Source organism: Arvicanthis niloticus, chromosome 5 (genome assembly GCF_011762505.2).
Source record: "Arvicanthis niloticus isolate mArvNil1 chromosome 5, mArvNil1.pat.X, whole genome shotgun sequence".
Classification (NCBI taxonomy): Eukaryota; Metazoa; Chordata; class Mammalia; order Rodentia; family Muridae; genus Arvicanthis; species Arvicanthis niloticus.
This window is the reverse complement of record NC_047662.1, coordinates 7,579,342-7,592,268: the sequence shown is the minus strand read 5'-3', so window position 1 is coordinate 7,592,268 and position 12,927 is coordinate 7,579,342. Positions and strand designations below refer to the sequence as shown.

The 12,927-nt window shown below is 50.2% G+C and overlaps 1 long non-coding RNA gene across 2 annotated transcripts; it reads right to left on the bottom strand.

The window, feature by feature from the left end:
• Positions 1-1,991: 1,991 nt before the first annotated feature.
• On the bottom strand, positions 1,992-8,705 carry LOC143442187 (uncharacterized). Of its 2 annotated transcripts, none has more exons than XR_013110197.1 (4): positions 8,585-8,705; positions 3,980-4,047; positions 2,683-2,797; positions 1,992-2,265 (listed from the first exon to the last, which is right to left on the bottom strand). It is a non-coding gene; the product is annotated as an uncharacterized LOC143442187 (long non-coding RNA). The 2 variants fall into 2 exon arrangements; XR_013110196.1 differs by lacking the exon at positions 8,585-8,705 and adding an exon at positions 6,778-7,145.
• Positions 8,706-12,927: the final 4,222 nt, after the last annotated feature.

Genomic DNA, 12,927 nt, shown 5'->3' with positions numbered 1-12,927 from the left:
GGAAGTGGGGTCATCTCTGTGTTGAGTGTGTTTATGCATCTGTGTGTCAGGGGTGCCTCTGTGTTGGGGTATCCACTCCAAATTGGGGTGTCTGTCTATGTCAGGATATTTGTATCTGCTGGGGTGTTGAGGTGTGTAAGGATGACCATGGACCTGAGGGAGGGGTGGTGCACTGGGGAAGCCTGGCCCTACCTGTCTGGGTCCCTATCTTATCATGGGAGAGCCAGGGCGTTGTGGGTTGAAGGCTATGCCAGAATATGACTATGTTGATGGGTCCCCAGGGCCAGGCAGTGGGTGTTTGTGGGTTTGTAGTTGTGTGTCCTATGAGGAACAACCTAGGTGATACAGGGTTTCTAGGCTTCTTTCTCCGAAATGGGGACTCGAGGCGTGTCCCAAGCCTATGACATGGGAGTTTTCTCCATGAAAAGGTAGGGTTTAGCCCTGATGGCTCACTGATAACACTTCACGCTGGTTGTGAGTGAGTCTGTCTTCAGCCCGACTGAATGGAATCCAAAGAGGTTCTTCCTGGTGGGTAGAGGCCATTGCAAACCCAGATGGCCTTTTGAGACTCTCAGGATGCGGCAGACGTCAGGTCTCTTGGATGACTCTTTAGGGGAACCTCCTGGAAGGGCTACACATAGGACAGCAGGCTGGGGAAGTGTCCCAGCATCCTGGTCATACATGCGGATGAAGGAAAGGGGGCGGCTCTCCAAGGAACTGGGGACCTGTAGGGCCAGGGAGTGGGAAGGAGGGCCAGAGACGCCTAAACTGCCCAGCGATAGTGAGGTAATGTCCCTGTCTTCTGAGACAAGGGCTCTTTCTAGGTCCTTCTGCCATTTTTTTTTTCTTGAGCATTTACTCTGTCCCCTGAGAATCGAAAGTCTAAGGAAGTAGAGGCACCCCAGATTCTTCCCACCAGTTAGCATTTCCCTCTGGGGAGTCCAAACCCTGGATCCTCTAGTGGAGGGCTGCACATGGGGTGATGATGGGGAACTGGACAGAGAACCCCACATCCGCAGCCCCCCAACCTCCTAGGAGCTGAAAGCCTGCAGCCCTGCAGCCCGGCAGCCCTGCAGCCCCGCCTGCTGCTCTCTTGCGCTGGCTTCCTCTCCACCACCCGTGCTGAGTGTGGTGTGTGGACGGTGATTCAGAAACAGCAGGAGAAAAAAAAAAAAAAAAAAAAAAAGAAAGAAAGGAAAAGGTTTTGTATAGTAAGCACTTTTGAGGGCAATCTGGGGCCCCCTAATCCAGAGGTTTCTAACCACCCCAGCTAATGCTCCCTGACACTGTGTTTTGATATCATTACTACATTATACTCACAATTTTTGAGTGAAAAAATACAGTACTTAGAAAGTCGAAATTCATAAATAAATTCATGTCAAACCGCACTTAATATTGATTTTGTTAGTGTTCAGATTCAATAATAAGGTACTGCGTGCATGAATATTTAAATATAATCATCATTTCTGCATCTCCTAATGGCCTCTGCTCCTCTACACTCAATTTAAACACAATTTAAAAACTATAATGTATTGAAAAATACTAGGATTTAGCAATAAATCATCATGGGGAGATTCCAGGCCTCTTATAGGGTGGCTCGATATGGCTTTCTCTCGGGACTGTACAATTAGATTCATGTTTTTAAACTTCTCAATTATCCATATACCATAATTTTATGTGAAAGTTTGTTTCGCTTCCCCCCTGCCCCCCCAACCCCCACCCCTCACTAGCCCCCCCACCCCACCCCCCACCTCTCTCTCCGAAGGAAGCATCGGGATATGGCTTAAGTGTCCTCTTAGCTTGAGTGGAGTGAGGTCAAAGGTGGCCGTCCTCAAACTGAATTAGAAGCCAGGCCTGCCAGAGGCAGCCGGCTCTGAGTCACTTAATCACATTATTTAGGAAAAATATAGGGGGGAAAGAGATAAAATGACTTAAAATGAACTTGCCAAGGAGGAAGTGGAGTTTTTAGATTTATTTAAAAAGCAATCCTTGGCCTGATGAAATAGACTCAGGCCTGTGGCAGGATGCGGTGGGATCCCGGATCCCCGAGGAGAGTGGCAGGGGCTGGGAGGCACATTCGGTGGGGGCGGAGTGGCTTTCAGCCTGGTCCCTGAGCCCCATAGCTTCCTGAGGAGTCCCTGGAGAAGGTGGGGTATATCCTGGGGTGGGTGAAAGAAGGTGCTTCTGGGAGAGAGGAGCTGAGAGGCCCCCTCCTCTGAGAATCTGAAGGATGGCTTTGGTATCAGGAACTAGTCCCTGGGGTATCTGTGGGAAGAACAGGGCATGGCAGAACCCCTGAGGCAGACATCTGAGGATTTAAATGATGCTCCAATGGCAGCTGGCAACTTCAGAGGCTGATGGAGAGCAGAGTGGATGGGGAAAGGGAAAATGCCCCTTGGCTTGGAGCTCCATGCTGATACAAAGCATACTCAAGCCCATTTTATAGATGAGGAAGTTAAAGCTCAGAGAGGGGAAGCTTTAAGTCCATGGTCACACAGCTTATGAGAGAAACTAGGAACCTGAACCCAGTTCTCTTCAGGTCCAACGTTTTGCTCCTGGCTCGAGGCCTCACCTGGGAAGGTATGGATGAGGGCTGAGGGGCTGAACCTTAGCCTCTGACTTACCCAGAATGTGGCTTAGCTCTTCATATCCTAGGAGACAAATGGGCATCTATCTGCTCACCTGGACTGTGGAATACAGCCTGTTTGTGGAGCTGAAGGGTCATTGAAGTGGACTCTGGCCTTGTTGCCAAGGGAAACCCATATGTTGGACTGACACTGAGGAGTGCTCGAGCCACCTGGGAACAAACCAGGTGGGCAGCTGTAAGGAATAGACATCTGGCTTTCCGGGCAAGACTTGTCAAATTGACCAAAAATGTCAGGATAAGAACTCCCTCTGGGGTGTGGAGGCCACACGAGGAGTGGCCCTGTAATGTTTGCCAGGCCCAGAAAGGCTGTCTCACCACAGAAAAAGCCAAGCCCAACTGTGAGGCTGGAGGTACACCAGTGGTTCCAGGCCAGCTCACTGCTCATCCCTGAATCCCACATCCCCACCTGTGAACAGATGATAAAGCTAGCACCCATCACTTCAGCATCCCTTGCATGACCCCTGACACTTAGAACAGGCAGGCTCCAGTCTACACCTGGGCAGGGGTACTTTTTTTCCTCCCAGACTGTTCTGTCCCTGTCCCTTCTGTGGGTGCTATGGAAGCTGACCCTGACTGGGCAAGAGCCAGGCTCTTTCCCCCATCTGGCTCAGCAGAGGCATAGGGCCGAGCCAGCAAGAGCCCAAACGGAGGACCCTGGCAAGCAGGCCTTCAGGAGTGGGACCATGAGGCCACAATCTTTCCTGAAACCCGTAGCTTGTGCGACTCCTTTGGAGACCACGCCCTCTCTCACTCATTCATTAGGATTCATTTATCCATTTCTCATTCTGAAAACTCCCATGCTGGGTGCAGGGTCTGCTCTCAGCTGGAGGACAGAGCCTTTGCCTCCTGCTGTGTCCCTGGCCTCGGTTTCCTCCTCTGTGTGGAGGGTTTCGACTGGATAGACTTGTCTACTCTTTTCACTTCTGCCCACTCTGTGGGTGATCACAGAGATGGAAAAGCACAGAAAGAAGGAAAAGGATGAGGGAGAAAAGAAGGAGAAGGAAAAGAAGGAGGAGGAGGAAGAGGGAGAAGAGGAGGAGGGGGAAGAAGAGGAAGACGAAGAGGAGGAAGAGGAAGAGGAGGAGGAGGAGGAGGTAGAAGAAGAAGAAGAAGAAGAAGAAGAAGAAGAAGAAGAAGAAGAAGAAGAAGAAGAAGAAGAAGAAGAAGAAGAAGAAGAGGAAGAAGAAAGACCATCCTGCACAACCTACAGTTCTTTTTCCCAACAAATGGGCCAACAAGTCACACACACATGGAAGAGTTCTGTCTTGTCTGTTGCACTGGTTGACTGGTTGTACTTCTGGATGGTCTAAGGGTAGAAAGAAGGATGGGTACCTCTTTGAGCTCTTAAGCTGCCCATAGGTCACCGAGGAGGTTCCTCCCAGTTTCTCCTTCCAAAAGATCTGGGAAGTGAAGCAGAAGAGGCTGCGGCATGTGGGAGGGTCCAGGTTAAAACCACCAACCAGTTCCTGTACCCAGTCCCCTGCTTCCCTGGCAGGGTCATGGGTGAAGGGGAGGGACCTCCTCCCACCATGGCATCCAAAGCTCAAGTCTCAGGCCTGTGGGATGATGATGATGATGATGATGATGATGATGATGATGATGATGATGATGCCAGGGACCCTGGGCAGGGTGTGAGCAGGCCAAGGTCTCTGAGACCCAGATTGCAGGGAGACCAGAGCCAATAAGGGATCCCTCTACTTTTCCAGGAATCCCCACAGACCTTCCCCTCAGGAGCTATGCCCCTCCTGAGTTCCAGTCCACATATTGGCTTCTCTCTTCCCTCAGACCCACATTTTCTTGTCTGTGAAGTGTTCAGAGTCTCTCCCAGCACTGAGTTCCCTCCCTCAGGACCAGTGGTCCTCAACCGTCCTAACACTGTGACCCTTTAATACAGTTTCTCCGGCTGTGGTGGCCCTCCCTCCCCCAACCATAACATTATTTTCACTACCACTTCGTAACTGTAATTCTGCTACTGTTTTTTTGTTTTGTTTTGTTTTGTTTTGTTTTTCGAGACAGGGTTTCTCTGTATAGCCTTGGCTGTCCTGGAACTCACTCTGTAGACCAGGCTGGCCTCGAACTCAGAAATCTGCCTGCCTCCCAAGTGCTGGGATTAAAGGCTTGCGCCACCACCGCCTGGCCTCTGCTACTGTTATAAACTATAATGCAAATATCTGATATCCAGGATATCTAAAACATGATCTCTGTGAAAGATCACTTTGGGGTGTTGTTGCACCCCAAAGGGGTCTAGAACCACAAGTTTAGAACTGCTGAGTTCACCTGCTAGGAGGACCCAAGGGGCAGGGTCTGTGTAGGGCTTAGTAAGAAATTACAGGAGGGGCATGTCCTTTGCTCATAGCTTATACTGTGTGGCCCTGAGAGCCTCTGAGCAGTCAAGTTTTAGGTTACAGAGGACACCAGCCATGCCCTGGTCCCCAGGCCCTATCCTGTAACCGTGTACCCAGGACCAATTTTTTTTTTCTAGAAAACAAGTGACATTCATCTTAATTGACAGCAGGACCTAATGCAGTCTCTGTTAGAGCCATGAATTGCAAATGCACACAGTCAAGAGGTGGCTCCATTGGAGCCTTCTGGGAGGACCCAGCCTGGGACAGGGGTCTGACAATTCATGGAGACTCTGAAAGAACTTAGTACAAGACTTCCTCAAATGACGTCCTTGGCCAGGCCCCAGCAACCACCTCCTTTTGGGTCCTCAGGGTAGACTAGGGCTTCGGAGTGGGCAGAAAAAGGGCTGGTTCTAGTGATTCAATCTACCTTTGTATCTCTGAGATTCACAAGGGAAAAATAAGACACCCAAGCAGTAGGGTGAAGCGGGTTAGACCAGTAGGGTGGGGCAGGAAGGTTCCTGGCTCCGACTTTGACATCTCACCTGCTTGGCTATTAGGAAGGCCTTGTCCAGGAGTCAGGGGCATGTACAGGACCAGAAGGTGCCAGGGGCCTGGACTGTACTTCTCACTGCACACAGCCGGGACATAGACCCTGTCTCCCACACCTCACGGCCTTTGGGGCCATCTGCAGGGCCCACATTCTCCTGTCCCCTAGCTCTGCCCCATCTCAGGGCCGCTGCCACTTCTGCACACATGTGTGCCCCATAGTTCGGTCCCTGCAGACCCCCAGTGCTCTCCACTTCCACAAGTGCGCCCAGGCCTCACGTGGATGTGCCCAGCTTGCTGCCAGCCCAGCACTGAGTCAGGGCGTGTCTGTCTGCCTCTGGCACCCAGTGTAGACGGGTGGGTTTGTTTTCCTTGTATGTTTTGGGTTCAGGGGGAGAAAAAAAAATCTCCAAATGAGTTTCTCCTCGGGCGCTTTTCCCTTCATTTTTTTTCTGCCCAGGTGTCTCTGAAGGGAACCTCATTGTCTGTTTCAAATTCATTTGCACTTAACTCATCTGAAAGTTTTGCAAGAGCTGTTTGATGTCCAAGGAGCCTCAGAGCACCCCTCCCCCTCTCCACCCTTGTAATGAGCCCTTTAACTCACAGAGACCTAGAGCAGTCTTTGGACCAGAGTCAGAGGCCCGATGCCCCCTTCCCTCCCCAGTGTGGGAGAAAAGTGCTCAGGGGGAAAGACTCCAGGAGTGGCCTGGCAGGGAGTTGGAGAGTCTTTGTCCAGTTTGCCCCGTGCCCTGGGACATACCATGTCCCAGGACATCTCTCGCTCAGTGCTCCCTATCCGATGGCTACAGCCCGCTGGGTGCAAGGCCCAGCTGTTGGTGCACTAAAGCCTCCTCCACTAATTAATGGGTGCCTGTGAGGGCTGACCCAATTCGCCCCCAAATTAATCTCAATTACAACGATTTGGTAAGAGCCAAGCTAGCCAGGCTGATGGAGCCGAGATTTCATCACCCTAGAACAAGGAGCCAGGACAGCTCAATCCTGATGTTATCAGCGGGGGTGGAGTGTGTGTGGGGGGTGCTGGGTGGGGCTGTGGCCCCAGGCACCCTCAGTAGTTATCAGCACCATCAAATTAGTTCACACCAGCTAATATTCACATAGGCAACCTGGCCCACCATCCCCATGCCCCCTTCCCAGTGACAGGGATGGGGGATCATCTTCAGCATCCAAAATCCTGCCAGGTCCCACCGGCTCATGGTAGAGAGAGGACTGGTGAGTTACCTGTGGATAGTTGCCTGTGGAGAAGAGATGATTAGTTTGGAGACTCCCAGTATCACAAAGCACAGGATCTAGAAAACCTTGTCCAGTCTGGTTGCTGCCCCTGGGCACAGAGAGATGAGGCCATGCTGGAAGCAGATTGGCTGCTGACAGCCGCACACTGGCAGCCGTAGAGCGACCGCGACCGAGGTTTCTAAAGGCCTCTCCTATCTGGTAGCACCAGTCGCTCCCTGTACTATCCCCTTGGGGCAGGGCAGGGATCAGTGACTCCATTTTACAGAAGGGGAAGTAGAGACCAGGGAGAAGACACAGCTGAGTGGGTGATACTCGGAGCAAACCATGGCTCTAGCAGGAGACGGGACTCCTGGTCCAGTGCTCTCGCCATGGAGACAGTGAGCAGACCATACCTCCCCCGGCCAGCCAGATGCTCAGTGTTGTCTCCTCTCTGTGACCTTTGGTTCCTTATTTGTAAATGAAGGTGAAAATATATCAGTAAAACCTGCTCCAAGCCCACCCTTGCAGGCTTTACACACTTGAGCCTTGTGCGAACGTGAACACGTCTTTCCTGACAGTGATGGATGGAGAGGATTGTATCTGAGAGCTTCCAGCTGCTCCTCGATTCCCCAACCATGGGGTTTTTTCCAGGTAACAGGGAGTATATGGTCCCCTCCTGGGAGCACATTCTAGTTCTCTGATGTCAGTATCCAGGCAGCCAAGGCCAACAGAGGAAGGAAATCTAAGGGGCTGTTCCTTGGCACCTCACGGGCTACGTACCACAAGTGCAGACTCCTGTGTCATTACTCCTGGAGACACTTAACACAACTTAGGCTGGTTACAAGCCTCCTCCTGGCCTCCACCCACCTCTCCCCACGGCATCCCTGCATCTTCAGCCCCCACCTCCCCCTGCATCTTCAGCCCTCTCACCTCCCCTTTGCATCTCCAGCCCTTCCCCATCAGCCCTGCATCTCCAGCCCTCCCCCCTTAGCCCTGCATCTTTAGCCAGCCCCCCAGACTTTCCAGTCTCCCCAACTCTAGCAACTCCACCTTCTGTCTCTGGGCCTGGCTTGGCCATCTGAAGAGGGGCCTACGGCTTGATGGGAGGCCCTTTGGGTCCTCTCTGAATGGTGCTTAGTGGTGTCTACCCACCCCAGCCACATGTGCTTACCACCCTAAAAGGGAGCAAGAGCCCCACAAGTCTCCTGTTAGCCCCCCACTTCCCGCAAAGCCCGTGGCAGGATGATTGATTTTGCGGGAAGCGCAGTTCTCTGGGTGGGGGTGGGGAGCCAGGCCGCCAGGGGATCCTCACTCCATTTGCTTGTGGCTCTGAGTCAAAGCTGGGTCCCACTGGGCACCCTGTGAGGTGTTCCCCGTCACTCAGTTTTGCTAGCGGGTGCGGGGGGGCAGTATACAGGGCTTCTCATGGGGTCTCTGACAGGGAATCCAGAGGCACAGGGTGCCTGGCAACAGGGAGGAGCCTCTGTGGCACTGGCCCCCCTAGAGATGCCTTATATGATGGTGCTGAGAGCTCCCTTAGGGAATAGAGATGTGTGGTAAAGGTGATTGTCAGGCCTTCTCTAGCTTGGAGTTATGGAGATGAGGAGCCACCAGTCTGGCTGGGTCTTCTGCACATCCAGGGGTCTTCAGAGGTAATTGGGGACCAATGTGAGGACAAAGGGGAGCTCAGAGATATGTAACAGCCACTGGTATGTGTGTTCAACACACACACACGCACACGCGTGCGCACACACACACACACACACACACACACACACACACACACACACACGCACGCAAGTGAGAATCTACCTACAGTTAGGTCTTCACATCCAAGAGAAGGCACGAAGGATCCTGTTCAGCATGAATGAGTCACACGTGGGTAAAGGCCAGGAGACGACCTCCACACAGGACAGCCGGTCTGAAGGCTCCCACACACCAGTAGCTTCAACAGGGACAGGAAGTGGGATTATCTCCTGGTCCCTTGGGAGCTGGGACAGACCGAAACCCAGGGCAGGGCATGACTCAGGGCCCTGAGTCAATAGGCTGCCTAGCCTGGCTTGGGAAGCTCCCTGGATGCAGGCCTTCAGGAAAACAAGATGCCTTCCACCTGTCACACCTGTCCCCGAGCTTTAGGGCTTAGCACAGATGTAGGCGAGGAACTGCCATTCTCTCTAGCAATGCCCAGAAGGAGAGGTCTTCATTGGGAAAGACGGGCAGAGAATTTCATGGACAAGGGACCTGCAGGATGTCTTCAGAATGGAAGAGTGGAAAGAGAAGGGGAGGGAGGAAGAGGAGAAAGAGGAGGAAGAAAAGGAGGAGGAGAAGGAGAAGGAGAAGGAGAAAAAAATCAGAAGAGAGGAGAGGGAGAAGAGAAATTATGATGAGACATTGAAAGGATTTGAGAGAAAACAGTGCCTTGGTTGGATGAAGGGAGGAAGGTAGTTTCTGGAAGTAGGAGGCAGCCAGGGTTAGGGGCTCAGGGGGACGGGAGGTCAGGTGCTGGTTTTCTCAGGACAATTTTGCAGGCCTTGTCTGAGACCTGAGGACATCCCTATAGCTAGCCTTGTATCAGGACAGCAGGGAAGATCAATCTCCTCTTACAGAAGCATCTAAGATCAACCTGAGACCATGGCCAGATGGGGGCAGCACCCTACAGCCCTACCTGATGTGTCTTCTCCTCCACTGGGGTTCGAGGGAGTGAAGAATTCTTGGCCGCGCAGGAGTGGGTGGGCCAGTACTGGGGTGGGCAGTGCATAGGGAGGGCACCTCAGATGAGCAGAGGGGACCCCAAAGACAAGGAAGGTCCAGGCTTCCAAGCCTGTTTATAGAAGTCTGACGTGACCATGGCAACCTTTCCTGGGTGATGGCAGTACCTAGGTATCCCCGGTGATACCTAACACCAGACTTTCCCTTGAATAGACAGCAAGGGGCCTGCTTGCTTGGGAATATTGTGGGTGCCACAATAAAGGCTCAGAGCAAAGTGTTCTCCCTCTCCCTCTCCCCCCTCCCACGCTGTATATCATGTGTGTAGTCAGTTTGTTATGATCGAGCTATGGGCACAAACTAAAAGATTTAGGATGTCAGTGGTGTGGGCGGCTCCCCATGGTTTCATTTCAACAGTGATTTAAACATTTTTTTTATTACATTTAAAAAATTATTTTGTGAGTGTCTGCCTGCTTACTAACAAACTCACCTAGTCTCTTGAAATATGGCTTTATCACTGACGGCCATGCTATGGAAGGAACATTTGGAAAACACTGACTCTTCCTTAAAAGGCAACAAAAAACCCGCTACCCCTTTGTGGGCTGAGGAGATGGCTCAATGGGTAACATACTTGTGCAAGCTTGAGGATCTGAACTCACATCCCCAGAACCCATGAAAAGCCATATTCAGACGCACTCACATCTGTAACTACGGAGCCTGGATGGGGAGACAGGAGGCACAGACAGGACATTCCTGGGAAGGCTGTGAGCTAGCTCGCCTGGTGTACACAGGACAAACAAGACACCGCCATCTTAAAACAGAAGTCGAGAAGTAGCCCTGATGTTGCCCTCTGACCTCCACATACATGTGCATGCATTAAAAAAATTATTTTATTAAAAAAAGTATGTGTACTTGTGTGTGTCCGTGTGTAGGTGTGTGCACATGAGTGCAGGGACCTTCGGAGACCAGAAGACTCTGGAGTTGGGGTTACAGGCAGTTGTGAGCCACCTTATGTGGGTGTCAGCAAAGCAAACTCTCTCTGTGTCAGCAGCAAGCACTCAACTGCTGAGCTACGTCTTCCTCTCTATCACCCATCTTTTTATTCTTGTGTGCACAGGAATGCTCTCTCTCTCTCTCTCTCTCTCTCTCTCTCTCTCTCTCTCTCTCTCACACACACACACACACACACACACACACACAGAGGCACACACTGAAAAGCAACTTCCTTTCCTGTTTACTGAGGCTTGCTGTTTTACATCCCTTGTACAAAATACAGAAAATGTGATTTATTCATCTTTCAGCATCTCAGCCCAGAAGGAACTCCCATTAATATTTTAGTCCACTTTAAGATTTTCTCCTTCTTCTTCTCTTCTCCTCCTCCTCCTCCTCCTCCTCCTCCTCATCCTCCTCCTCCTCCTCCTCCTCCTCCTCTTCCTCCTCGTCTTCTTCTTCTTCTTCTTCTTCTTCTTCTTCTTCTTCTTCTTCTTCTTCTTCGTCTTCTTCTTCTTCTTCTTCTTTTCTTCTGGTTTGGTTCTGTGTTCAGACGAAGGACCTCTCAGTCAAGCGAGGCATATGTTCCATGTGCTCTCTTGAGAAGCCACACCCACAACCCTTTACCTGTAGCTTCTAGCCAAGGGCTTGCCATGTGTCACAGCCTTACTCCCTACAAGCTTCATCTTTTAAGCTTTGACCCTCTCGGAGCAAAGGGAATGCAGACATATAAATCTGACTTGGGATCTCACAGACTCATATTTTGTTTTTCTCTTCATGCTAATGAGTTAATAGCTTACAAAAGAATATATGGGCTACTTAAAGGGTAGTAACTAAACAGGTATCCGCCACTCAATTCCTGAGTTGTATCTTGTTTCATTTAGTATTATGCTCTGAGGTTTTCTCATGCTATTAAGTATTCTTTGAGAACTGAGTTTTAATGGCCGACTGGTAGTCCTTCAAAGAGTGGACCATATTTTATTTAACAAATCCCAACTTCTTGGAAATTTAGATTGCTCCCAACTTTTTGCTATTAGAAGGATGTAGTGGAAAACTCTATTATATGTAAATTTTACCCATCATCAGGACAATCAGGATTTCTTTATAGAAAGTAGATAGAGGGGCTGGAGAGAGAGAACAGTGGTTAAAAGCACTGGCTGTTCTAGCAGAGGACCTGGATTTAGAGCCCAGCACCCGTATAATGGCTCACACTTGTCTGTAACTCCAGCTTTGGTTTCAGGGACTCTGAGGCCCTCCTCTGGCCTCCTCTGGCACTGGACACCCACCCGTGTTGTCATATGTAAACATACAGGGACCATGTTGTCATATGTAAATAAATATGCAGGGACACATTAATACACATGAAATAAAAGTAAACCTTATTTTCTTGTAAATGTTTATTTATTTTATGTATATGAGTACACTGTAGCTATCTACAGACACACCAGAAGAGGGCACTGGATCTCATTACAGACGGTTGTGAGCCACCATGTGGTTGCTGGGAATTGAGCTCAGGACCTTTGGAAGAGCAGCCAGCACGCTTAACTGCTGAGCCATCTCTCCCGCTCACGGAAAACTTATTTTAAAACAAGAAGGTAGACAGAAATGAAATTAAAGTTGAGCTGGAGTTTTGGGCCTAGGAGATGGTTCCGTGGGTGAAGGGTTTCCTGTGCAAGAATGAGGACCTCAATTCAGATCTCTAACACGGTGTGAAGCCGGTGCAGTGGTTTGTGTGTGTGACCCCAGCTATGGGGTCAGAGACAGGTGGATGCCATGGGGGCCTTGGCTGGCTGGTCAGTAAAGCTGAAACAGTGATCTCCAGGCCCATGAGAGACCTTGCCTCTAAAAACAAAAGCAAACCAAAGAAACAAAACAAAAAGTCAAAACAAACAAAAACAAAAACCAACTGTATAGAAATTTGCAAAGATGCATAGAGTTTTCACTAAGCAAGTGCTTTAACGACTTCTTTAATTTAGTCGCTTGATGTTTTTGTTTGCCAGTAACTTAAAATAAAGTGTTTTCATTTTTTAAAAAGGGGTTTTGTGGCGAGTGATAAATGAAAATAATTGAAGTCTACTTCTGGTTTCTGTGTACAGGCGCCCTCGCTAGCGCATACACACACACACACATACACACACACCAAAAGTCAATGTTTGTTTTTAATTGCATTTATTTCTTTTCCTCAGGTGAAAGGGGCCGTGCGGGTGAAGCAGCACACATATAGAGGTCAAAGAACAACTTGTTCTCAGCCACAATTCTGTGGATCCCAAGGGGGTCGATAGGAGGGGTGGCAATCACCACTGAGCCACCTTGTTGGCCCGTGTCAATAAAGCCAACCATGAGTTTTCTTGCCAGGCATAACCAGACAGCTTTATAGATGCAGCCAGTAGCTACTACTCTCATTTCCACTATACAGATGAGCAAGCTGAGTGTGGAGGGCAAAGATGTTCGCTGTGCCCTGCA